The sequence below is a fragment of the Peromyscus maniculatus genome, chromosome 2, assembly GCF_049852395.1.
Source record: "Peromyscus maniculatus bairdii isolate BWxNUB_F1_BW_parent chromosome 2, HU_Pman_BW_mat_3.1, whole genome shotgun sequence".
Classification (NCBI taxonomy): domain Eukaryota; kingdom Metazoa; phylum Chordata; class Mammalia; order Rodentia; family Cricetidae; genus Peromyscus; species Peromyscus maniculatus.
The window spans coordinates 47,641,858-47,652,322 of record NC_134853.1 but is presented as its reverse complement, the minus strand read 5'-3'; positions in this window follow the sequence as shown (position 1 = coordinate 47,652,322).

The following is a 10,465-nucleotide window of genomic DNA, read 5'->3' as shown; positions in this document are numbered from 1 at the left end:
GGGGTGGGCTGAGGGGTGTGGGGGAGGGCAAGAGAGGAAGAAAAGGGAGAGGGGCAAGAGAGGGGAACAAGAGCCAAATTCGGAACCAACAGGCCTAGAGAGCACACGGGAACCAAAAGAGTGCATAGCCAAAATGGCTGAGTTATATCCGGAATCTGAAGCTGGGGGAGGAGAGGCCCAGTCCCTGGGTTGGAGAGGTTTAGGGTAGAAGTGTTGGGAGGAGCTGCAGGTACTGAGTGAGACTTGTCTCAGCTTTCCTTGGGACCTGACACCGAGCCCAGAGACCTTTGAGGACAGAATACCATTCTCTGTCAGCTCCTCAAAAGTCCTAGTGATGCTCTCAGCGTCTGAGAATTTGGAATGGAGAAAAGTAACTAAATGGAAGAGCTGATGGAGTGTTCATTTCTTTCCCACTTTGGTGTTCTGAGGTGCTTTGGAGCACTGTAAATCTGAGCATCACTTTGATGGGATAAAGTAAATGCTCATGCTTGCTTGGAGCACCCCACACACACACACACACAGATGACTCATTTATTCACTGGAAATTTTTACTAATTGCATTGCTCCAGGAAGAGAGCATTAATTGTAATATTTAAGCCTCCAGAATAAATTCTCTTTTAGTCTCTGAAAAGGAGGTAGAGTTGTAATGTTACAGGTTTTGTTAACTCCATCAGATGAAAATAAGACTACTACCACAATTATGAGCCACATTTGAAGCAAGTTTTAATAAATACTGGCCAGAACAATGGACATTGGCTGGATCTATACCTAGGATCCCCAGAATATGGCCCAGAATTACTTTAGACAGGGGATTATAAAGGCAATACCTACAAGGTTATGTATTTCTCACCTTTGTCCAATCAATGACAAGCATACATTCTGAGTTACTTCCTGCCTATGTACCTCCTGCCTACTGTGATCAAGCACATTCTGGCAGTTGGGGCAATCAAGCTAGTTTACAGAAGTGAAAACAAGAGGCTTGTCATATTACATAAACAATGGTTCCCAGCATTTCAGGAAGTTATCTGTCCTTGGGCAAGTGGGACTTAAAGGCTAGAGCATTTTTGTTTTATAGATCTTGTGGTGGCTTGAACAGGAATGGCTCCCATACACTCATGTGTCTGAATGCTTGGTCCACAGGGAGTGTCACTATTAAGAGATGCGGCCTTGTTGGTGAAGGTGTGGCCCTGTTGGAGGAAGTTTGTCACTGTGGGGGCTTTGGGGTTTCATATATATTCAAGCCATGTATAGCGGGGCAGTTCTCTTCTGATTTTGAACTCTCTGCTACCTCTCCAGTATCATGTCTACGTGCATGCCACCATGTTTCCTGCCATGATGATAATGGACTAAACCTCTGAAACTCTTTTACAGTTTCTAGAAATGTGAAATGCTGAAATAGTCAAAATACTGAAAACTGGTCCCCCATTCACATCCTCTTTTAGCAACTTCCACCCTTCTGTCTAGTCCCCATTATGCAATTAGAAGAAGCAAAGCAAATTCCTACATTCTCAGTTACGGAAACTGTTGTCAAGTTACTAAACGTACACCATTTATTTATTCTTGATGGAGATCTGACTGCCAAGACATGACAGACTGGACAGAAACATCCCACAGGACAGGACATGAGGGTAGTTGAAATGCTGAAATACACTGAAGCTGACCTTTGAGCACCTTTGAGGAAACAATTCTAATAGGAAGGCAGGAGATAGTACATGATTCTGAGTGTTTAGGAGAGAGTGTATCATGAGGTTGAGAGCAGTGGACTTCCTTCCCTGTCAGACTAGCACCATTTTATGCAAACAACTTATTTTAAAATGAATTCTAGCCGGGCGGTGGTGGCGCACGCCTTTAACCCCAGCACTCGGGAGGCAGAGCCAGGCGGATCTCTGTGAGTTCGAGGCCAGCCTGGGCTACCAAGTGAGTTCCAGGAAAGGCGCAAAGCTACACAGAGAAACCCTGTCTCAAAAAACCAAAAAAAAAAAAATGAATTCTAATTGTCAGATCTAAAGATTCTCAGTCTTGCATTCACTTATTCACATGAAAAAGGGTATGATTTTAGTTTTAACCCCTCTGGCCTGTGTGCTAAGATGAAAAGCTAGATGTTAGAGCTTTGAGTAAATCATAACCATTCTTACTTCACAGAGTCTTTGCAACTTGGGTATAAAATTGTTTCTGAAGTCAAAAAATTAGTTTTCTTTTTCCTATATTATTTTGTTGTCTTTTCATTATAATAGTAGAAAGTGTTAAAAATGTATTTTCCTGTGACAGAGAGCATGAAAACAACATGGAATTAGTGCAGTGGTCAACACAAAAGATTGTATCTACTGTATTTTCTACATAAATATTGTGTGGAATCCAGTTAATCTCCAAGGCCACAATATAAGATGAAAATTAAGATATTTGAAGGCAATTCAGTCCAGAATTGAAGTGTCAAATCTGAAAAATTGCTTCATTGGATATCTGAGTAATTCATCTTTGGCCAAAAAGCAATGGTTTAGTAAAATGGGGCAAATGCTGAGAAAAAGTAAACTATATCTTGAATTTTTTCATTAAGAAGTGCACATTTTGTTACTAGAACCCTTTAAATACTTCCTTTAATTCACGTGAAATCTATAAATTGTTTGCCCTTAAGCACTCCAAAACCTTGGAGTTTTCCCACAGTCTATCTCTACACAGGACTGTTATGATAAACAACCTGTCCTGGGCTTATACTTGCTCTCTGATAGCTTCAAAATGATTGTCTGTGTTTTCTTCATTTCAGCATCATTTACTTGTGGCAATGAGTACTCCTTGCTTTGGGTTATAAGAAATAGAGAAGGTAGCTCTTAAATACAATTAGACTAGACAAATAAGAAAGAGAACAAAAGCAAGAAACAACAACTTTCAAATGCTCATATGTTCTGATATCAACATCAGATCAAGATGTTCTTTGGGGTTTAATTGAGCAACTGAGAAGGGTCTTGTTGACTTTCTTTATCTTATTTATTGTGTATATTTGACTGTAATAATAATATCAATTATTATTTTTGATGATGTTGCAGGTTTGACCTTGTACATGCTAGAAAAGCATTCTACAACTGAGTTGTATCTCCACCATGAGATAGGGTTGCATTATGTTTCTTGCAACAGGTTCCCAGACTTTAGCCCAACTGACACCGTGATAGAAATACCTCTCAGGCCATAAAACTCAGCATGTAGACAGCACCACCTGCCAAAATGAAAACAAAGACCTAATCCATCAAAGTCCATTGTTCTCAGAAAGTCTCTGAATGTACTTGCCTTGTTTTTTTGGCTCCTGTAGTTCTGCTTCTAGTTCACTGTTCTAACTGTTCTTGTTAACTGAAATATTGAAACCCAGGATGTGGTTTTGTGCTTGAAAGTTCACTCCGAGAAAGGCTTGGGGCTACACTGGAATCACAGTGTTGTTGCCAGCTGGATAATAAAGACTTTTTATTGGCTTAAGCCCATGTCCCCAGCAGTCTTCTCTGTTGGATACCTTACAGCATTTCTGGAGGTTCCACTGAGGTCCTGAGAGACCAGATCTCAGCACATTGGGAGTCCTGGAGACCCTCACTGGGGAAGAATGCAGTGGTCAAGTGGCTTCTGGGGGTGTGCTAGCTGAGAAGTTAGTCCCAGAGTCCTCCTCCTCCCCCCATCCCTCTGATCATTTGGTGCCTAATGTTTGGGAGGAGTCTGACACCTCCACCCCAAAATGAAACAAACTAGAAAGTTGCCTGCTCTGTCTCCAGAGGTGTCTGGAGGTAAGTCTGGTTAAGTCATCTTCTGTTCAGGACACAAAGAAGAGGCCAGACATGGCCTCTGACCTGGTCTGTGTTAGAGGCCACTAGACTCCCCTAGTCTGCTCAGTTGTATGAATGTGTGGGTCCCTCATCCCCTACCTGGCTGTCTTTACTCTGTATCTTTCTGTGTGTCTCTCTGTGGGTTCTATTGACCAGAGAAACAAATCTAAAATGAAAGGAAGAGTGAGACATTCTGGGACTGCAGCCATACACTGCTGTCCATGGGACAACTTCCTGTCAGCACTGCAGTGTGTCTTCCTTCTGGCATTGACTGTGACTGCAGTGGGGTGACTGCTGCTGTTGTTATGGTGATGTTGATAGTGATGCTGGGCATGGGATGCCTTGATCCAAAGGAAAGTTTTGCTGCTGAGGATGGATATGATGTCTGTTTTTCACACAGAAAAACTCTTAACTCTTTTGGAGTTGGGTGGCTCAATGATGATTCAGGCTGTTTGGAACATGAAACCCCAGCCACCCGGACCAATTCCTCTGTATTGATCAGCAGCTTTCTCTGGTGCAAGACCCACCCTGGCTTGAGACCTGTGACATCTTGTTGGGGACCAGAATCCTTTTTTTTTTCCTGCCAGATCTCCCAGAGAAATCCAAAAATCTCTGCATGTTCTCTCAGCCACACCAGAGGAAATTGATCTCCTCCATCCCATTTCCTGAGTATTTGCTTGTTTGGTGGATTGACTTCCTGCCTGTGGTCAATTTCCTGTGTGGAGGTTGTGTGGGACCTGGCCTCTCATCTGGGGGCCCCCTGCCATGTAAACAGACTGCAGACAGGGAGGGAGAAATGCAGTTCCCCAAGTTGTACCTCCCCAACCCCACCTGCCCTGCCCTAAGCAGTCTGGAGGGGTGGGGGAGTTCTGCCAGGCCCTGTCCTAGGGAAAAGAAAAAGTTCTACTCTGCCCTCTTTCATGGTTTATGTCTTCCTTTCAAGCATTGATCTGTATTCTTGGAAAACTCAAAACCATTGTCTGAAAAGACTAGAAAAACCACCCCTGGGCCACAAAGGGGGACCCACCACCAGACCTGCAGCCTGGATGGAATGGATTTTCCCTTCTCTCCAACACTGACCAGGTTAAGGAGATTTTAAACAATTTTATTCTGGCCTGGTGAAATTTCAATCCTTGTAAAAAGGGTTAGAAACAACTGCTTAATAAAATACTGTTTTTTTTTGTCCCAGATATTAGGAAAGAAAAATATAAATATGTGCCAATTATTGGAGATTGCTCTAAAGGTTTACAATACAGAAGAGTTCCCAAAGGATAAGCCAGAGACATGGGGGGTGGGGAGAGGAGTAAAGGATGCCCTGTCCTATAAAGGGGATCCTTGCCCAGGCACTGGGACCCTAACAGAGGCCAGTGGCCTATCTGTCCAAAAAACTTGGTCTCGTTTCTGCTGGTTAGCAGGCTTGTTTGCAGGCAGTTGCCTCTATAGCCATGCTAATAAAAGCTGACAAACTGACTTTGGGCCAGGAACTGTCCCTGACCATCCCACACTCTGAAGTGTGTCTCTTGAGGGGAACCCCAGACAGGTGAATATACAACACTCACATAACACATTATCAAGCACTTCTCCTGGGACCAGCCCCACATCCAGTTCTGTAAACCTTCAACCATGTGCCCAGCCAGCCTGCTGTTTGATGATAACCCAACAGAGCCTCTCTCTTGGAGGGTCAAGTCAGGTTCACCATATTCCACCAACCAGATGGGGGCATAGCAGGGTTATGATTTCTTGGTGGCTCAAGGGATATGGATGGGGTCCTCTGGCACCCAGGCTTGTGAGGGGAGATGTACCAGCCCCTCTGTCTCCCAATAGCAGGAGCTTGAAGCTCAGCTTGTCCAGGCAGGTGCTGGCAATTCCAAAGTGCTCATGGCTGCTGTGGAAGATCAATTCAGCTTGATCTCCAGCCGCTGCAGCTGCTGAATCCTCTGCTCTGCTCTGATCCCTGGTGTGGACCCTCCAGCCTGTGTCCACACTTTGTTCTCTGCTTTGCCTGCAAATGACTGAAATGGTCTAGTCCATCAGACTTGACCTAACATACAAGAAATGGAAATGGTACTGTACGCTGGTGGGAGCAGTTTTGTTTACGATGAAATCAGGTATGCCAGGGCCTCCGTTGTCACCGTGGACAGGATGACATGGGCCCAGTCCCCCAGCTGACAGACTTCAACACAAAGGGCTGAGCTTTTGGAGTTAACCCAGGCACTTTTCTGGGGGAAAGCTATTACTGTAAACATGGACAGTTGATATGCGTTTGCCATGGCCCATGTCTATGGGCTCCTCTATATATAGAGAGGGAGCTCCTCACCTCAGCCAGAAAGGAAATAAAGAAGGGGAATCCCCAGAGGCCAGATGGAACAAGGCAGCAGAGTTGGCCACCAGGAAGTCATCCCTAGAACCAGTGATGCCTCTCCAGATCCTTTTTTTCCCTGCCTGAACCTGAATTGCTCCAGAACCCAATCCACATAAAGAAACCAAATGGACAAAAAGGAAAAAATGCCAAATAGGAGACAAATGGGTGATAGTTCTTGTCAAATGAGAAACCGGTACACCCTGTCATTATCAGAAGACAGATGGCCACCAAACTCCATCTGGAAGCAACTAAAACTGCTGTTGTTCAAACTCAAATATTATTTCTAGAGAGGGATGCCCCTCTCCCTGGGGTCTGACGATGGCCTGGACTTCAACAGCTAAAGTTTGCCTAAATCTGACAAATGTTGATTAGCAATTACATTGTGCCTATAGGCCACAATGCTCAGGACAGGTTAAAATGGGTGTGTACTTGAAACTCAGATGCACATCACCTGCCAGGCAATTTGGGTTGCAAATCACTATGCTATGGTTCACATTGAGGAGCCTCCTTAGTTCTGAGATACTTGGACTTTGTGAATTGCTTCATGGTTTTAACAGTGATTAGGGAGAGAGTCAATTCCTTTGCTTCCCAACAGGAGGCATGAGAGTACCAGGATGAAAAGCTAATGCTGCTTCTCTCCTCTTCCCACTAACAGGCCACACTAAGAAAGGATGCCAGCCAGAGGTGCCTGCTTTGTGCATGTGACTGGTGGTAACTCTGTCACTTGATGTCAGGGTTAAACTTGAATGGTTTGGCATATGAAATGCATACTTTGTATTATAAAACTTTATGATGTTTATCTTTCAAAACACTGTGCCAGATGAAATAGTCCAGACACAAAAGGACAACTTTTCTGTGAGTTTACTGTATGTGAGGCCTGGTATGGTCAGAATTGTGGAGAATCAAGGTAGAATGCAGGTCAGTAGGTGGAGAGTGAGTGCCTAGGGGATGGGAGTTGTTATTTAATGAATGCAAAGTTTGTGTTTGGGGGAATGGGTAGTGATGCTTGAACAGTAGTCTGAATGTATTTAATGCGCTGTACACTACACTTACATGTGACTGAAGTGGAAATAAATGAATAATTAAAAACGGAAAAAGACTACAGTAAGGAGAGGATAGGGATGGGCTGGATCCAAACATAATTATGTATATATATACATATATATATGAATATTAAGTAAAATATTTAATAAAAAACAACATTAGGAAAACATGGTGAGATACAAAGGGGAAGCTGAATCTCCCACTGGTTGTATGGCTTTAGACAAGCGTAGCTTTTCTGTGTTTCAGTTTCTTACAAAATAATAAGAGGAGGGCTGGATAAGATGATCTTTAAGGCCCTCTCACTTCTGTGATTTGGTAAGCGCTAAGGAGGACTACTACTACTAGGGTTTAAGTTGCTGAAATCCTTTCTTCTGCAGCATCAATACCTTTAGCCCTTTGTGAACCAGAGCCATCACCATACAGACCTGCTGTTATGTCTACCAAACTTAAACTTCCTTGATCCTGTGTCTCTTTCTAGTTATCATCCTATTTCTTCAGTTCCCTCTGTAGAAAAATCTCATGTAAAAGATCATCAGTAATCACTGTCTTCTACCTGATTGTCTTATTCAGCACTCCTGTGAGAACTTGGACTAATCAAACAGATGGACAACAAGTCAGTATCTGAGGTCAACTTCTTCTTCTTCTTCTTCTTCTTCTTCTTCTTCTTCTTCTTCTTCTTCTTCTTCTTTTTTTTTTTTTTTTTGGTTTTTCAAGACAGGGTTTCTCTGTGTAGCTTAGTGCCTTTCTTGGCTCTCACTCTGTAGCCCAGGCTGGCCTTGAACTCACAGAGATCTGCTTGGCTCTGCCTCCTGAGTTCTGGGATTAAAGGCATGCGCCACCACTGCCTGGCTTGAGATCAACTTCTAAACACTCGTGCATGACCCTTCAGCAGTGCTTCAAAGAGTTTCACTTATACTTTCTAGAAACTCCTCCACTTAACTTGCAGGATAGTACTCCATTGTTGTACCTCAGTGGTTTCTCCTTCTGTCTTCTTTCCTGACTCCTCACCACTGTGATTCCTAAGATTTGAACTTCCCAAGGGGTTGTGCCTTGGATGGTCCATCTCTAACAGTCTCATTAATTTATCTCATCTGTTATGATGACTTTAGATACATGCTATGCACTGATGACTTGATAATTTTATTTCCAGTCTAATTTCTAGCATTTTAAATATGTACATTTCAACTTGCTGACTTTTTCTCCATTTGAATATCTAAATAACTATTTCAACTCTAATATAAATTTTTCCATATAAAAATTTCTATTGCTGTGTAGTGGTGGCACACACCTTTAATCCCAGCACTAGGGAGGTAGACACAGGTGGATCTCTGTGAGTTTGAGGCCAGCCTGGGCTACAGAGTGAGTTCCAGGAAAGGCTCCAAAGCTACACAGAGAAACGTTGTCTCAAAAAACCAAAAAAAAAAAAAAAAAAAAAAAAAAAATTCTGCTTTTTCAATTGCAGAGGGACCAGCCTTCTGCAAGTCAGAGAGACTGGGAATGAGATGCAGAGTCAGCAAGAAAAACACACAAACTTCTTTTCTGAGTGATAAAAGTATCTTTTTTACTTTATTATTCTTTCTTTCCTTGTCCTACACTATTTTTTTCATTGTGTTCTTCTTCCCTGGTGTTCCCCATTTCCTGCTTACCCAATGTCTTCTTTCTACATTTTCCTGGTGTTTTCCTTCTCCTGTGTCTTTATTTTTTCCCTTATAGCTCATATACTCCAGCAGAATCTTTTAAGCAACATAAAAATTACAATGTGACTACTTTGTTTTTTAAGCGAATGATTACAACGAATACAAGTAGAAAAAAAACATGTTTTTCACATCCCTTACATGATTAAACATTTCACATATTACAGGTGAAAAATTAGACTTCTCATAGATCAGGAACCTTTCAGCTATAACTGTTTACATAGACAGTAGTTTGCTCTTTTTAAGAGTTATTTATTCATTTATTTTTATGTATACAGTGTTCCACCTGCAAGCTAGAAGGCAGCACCAGATCTCTTTATAGATGGTTGTGAGCCACCATGTGGTTGTTGGGAATTGAACTCAGGACCTACCTCTGGAAGAGCAGTCAGTGCTTTTAACCTCTGAGTCATCTCTCCCACCCCTAGGCAGTAGTTTTTATAATTGCCAGAAAAACAGGTTAGTAGTTTCACTTTTCAATTTTAGAGTCCAGTCCAATTATCTTAACTCATCATCCAGTTCTTTGTTTTCTAGTTACATGAAGTCAATTGTTTAAAGCTTTGTTTTAGCTGTGATGTGTGCCAAGATCTGTGAACACATTTCCCAATATCAGTAAGAACTTGAGCTAACTCCTGGGACTTGATTGTTTTCCTTAATCATTAACCTAAGCCACAGTCTATATGGTTCCTCAATAGGAACTCATAAGTTCTAGCTGTGTGATGCTTCCTTGTTCTTATTTTCTATCCTCTGCAGCCCCTGCTTTACCAAGGGCAGGGGCAACACTTTAAACAGTACAGTTTAAGAGGAAATTATGTTCATAATAATCCACAAGTAAAAATGCCCAGTAGAACAGGATACTTCCATAAGATAAACACACTACATTATAGGCAGTGGGGATTCCCCCACACCCATTCACACCATGCCAGATACCAGAGAAAAATGGCAGCGGTAAACATGTAAGGGCACAGCAGTAGCAAGAGGCATTTTGGGGGCAAATGCCTCTGGGGCCTTCCTATCTGAGATCCACCCATCAGCACTTTGCATTCTGGTGGACAGAACTACTGAAGAAAATTGCCACTTGCTGCTCCTCTGGCATGGCCACAGGCATTCAGTCTTTTTCATCTTAGTAAATGGCAAAGCCACATGTAGTCATTCCCGAGTTCTTTTCCTATTACACCCTCGCTCCATCTGTTAGGAAATCCTGGAGTGTATACTTTAGACACATTTTCAGAAATCTTCCTCTTTTTAGCACCTACCTTCATCACCACCACTACATGTTGTGTTCCTTATAGATATGACTGTAGATTCCCAGAAAAAAATACATCGACCTTTGTCCTCATTATCTTATTACCAATACTATAGCCAGCACAGACTTTCTGACATAAAATTACCACACCTTTGTTCAAATCCAGATGATTTCCATCATAAGAATATCTATAGTTTTTAATGTAATTCAAAAGAAGCTACACAAATAGAGGTCATTATTTTCTCTCTGCTATCACCTACCCCTCCCCGCAACCTCACATTCTCTCTTCCACTCACTTTGGCCTCCTTGCTAAACTTTGAAA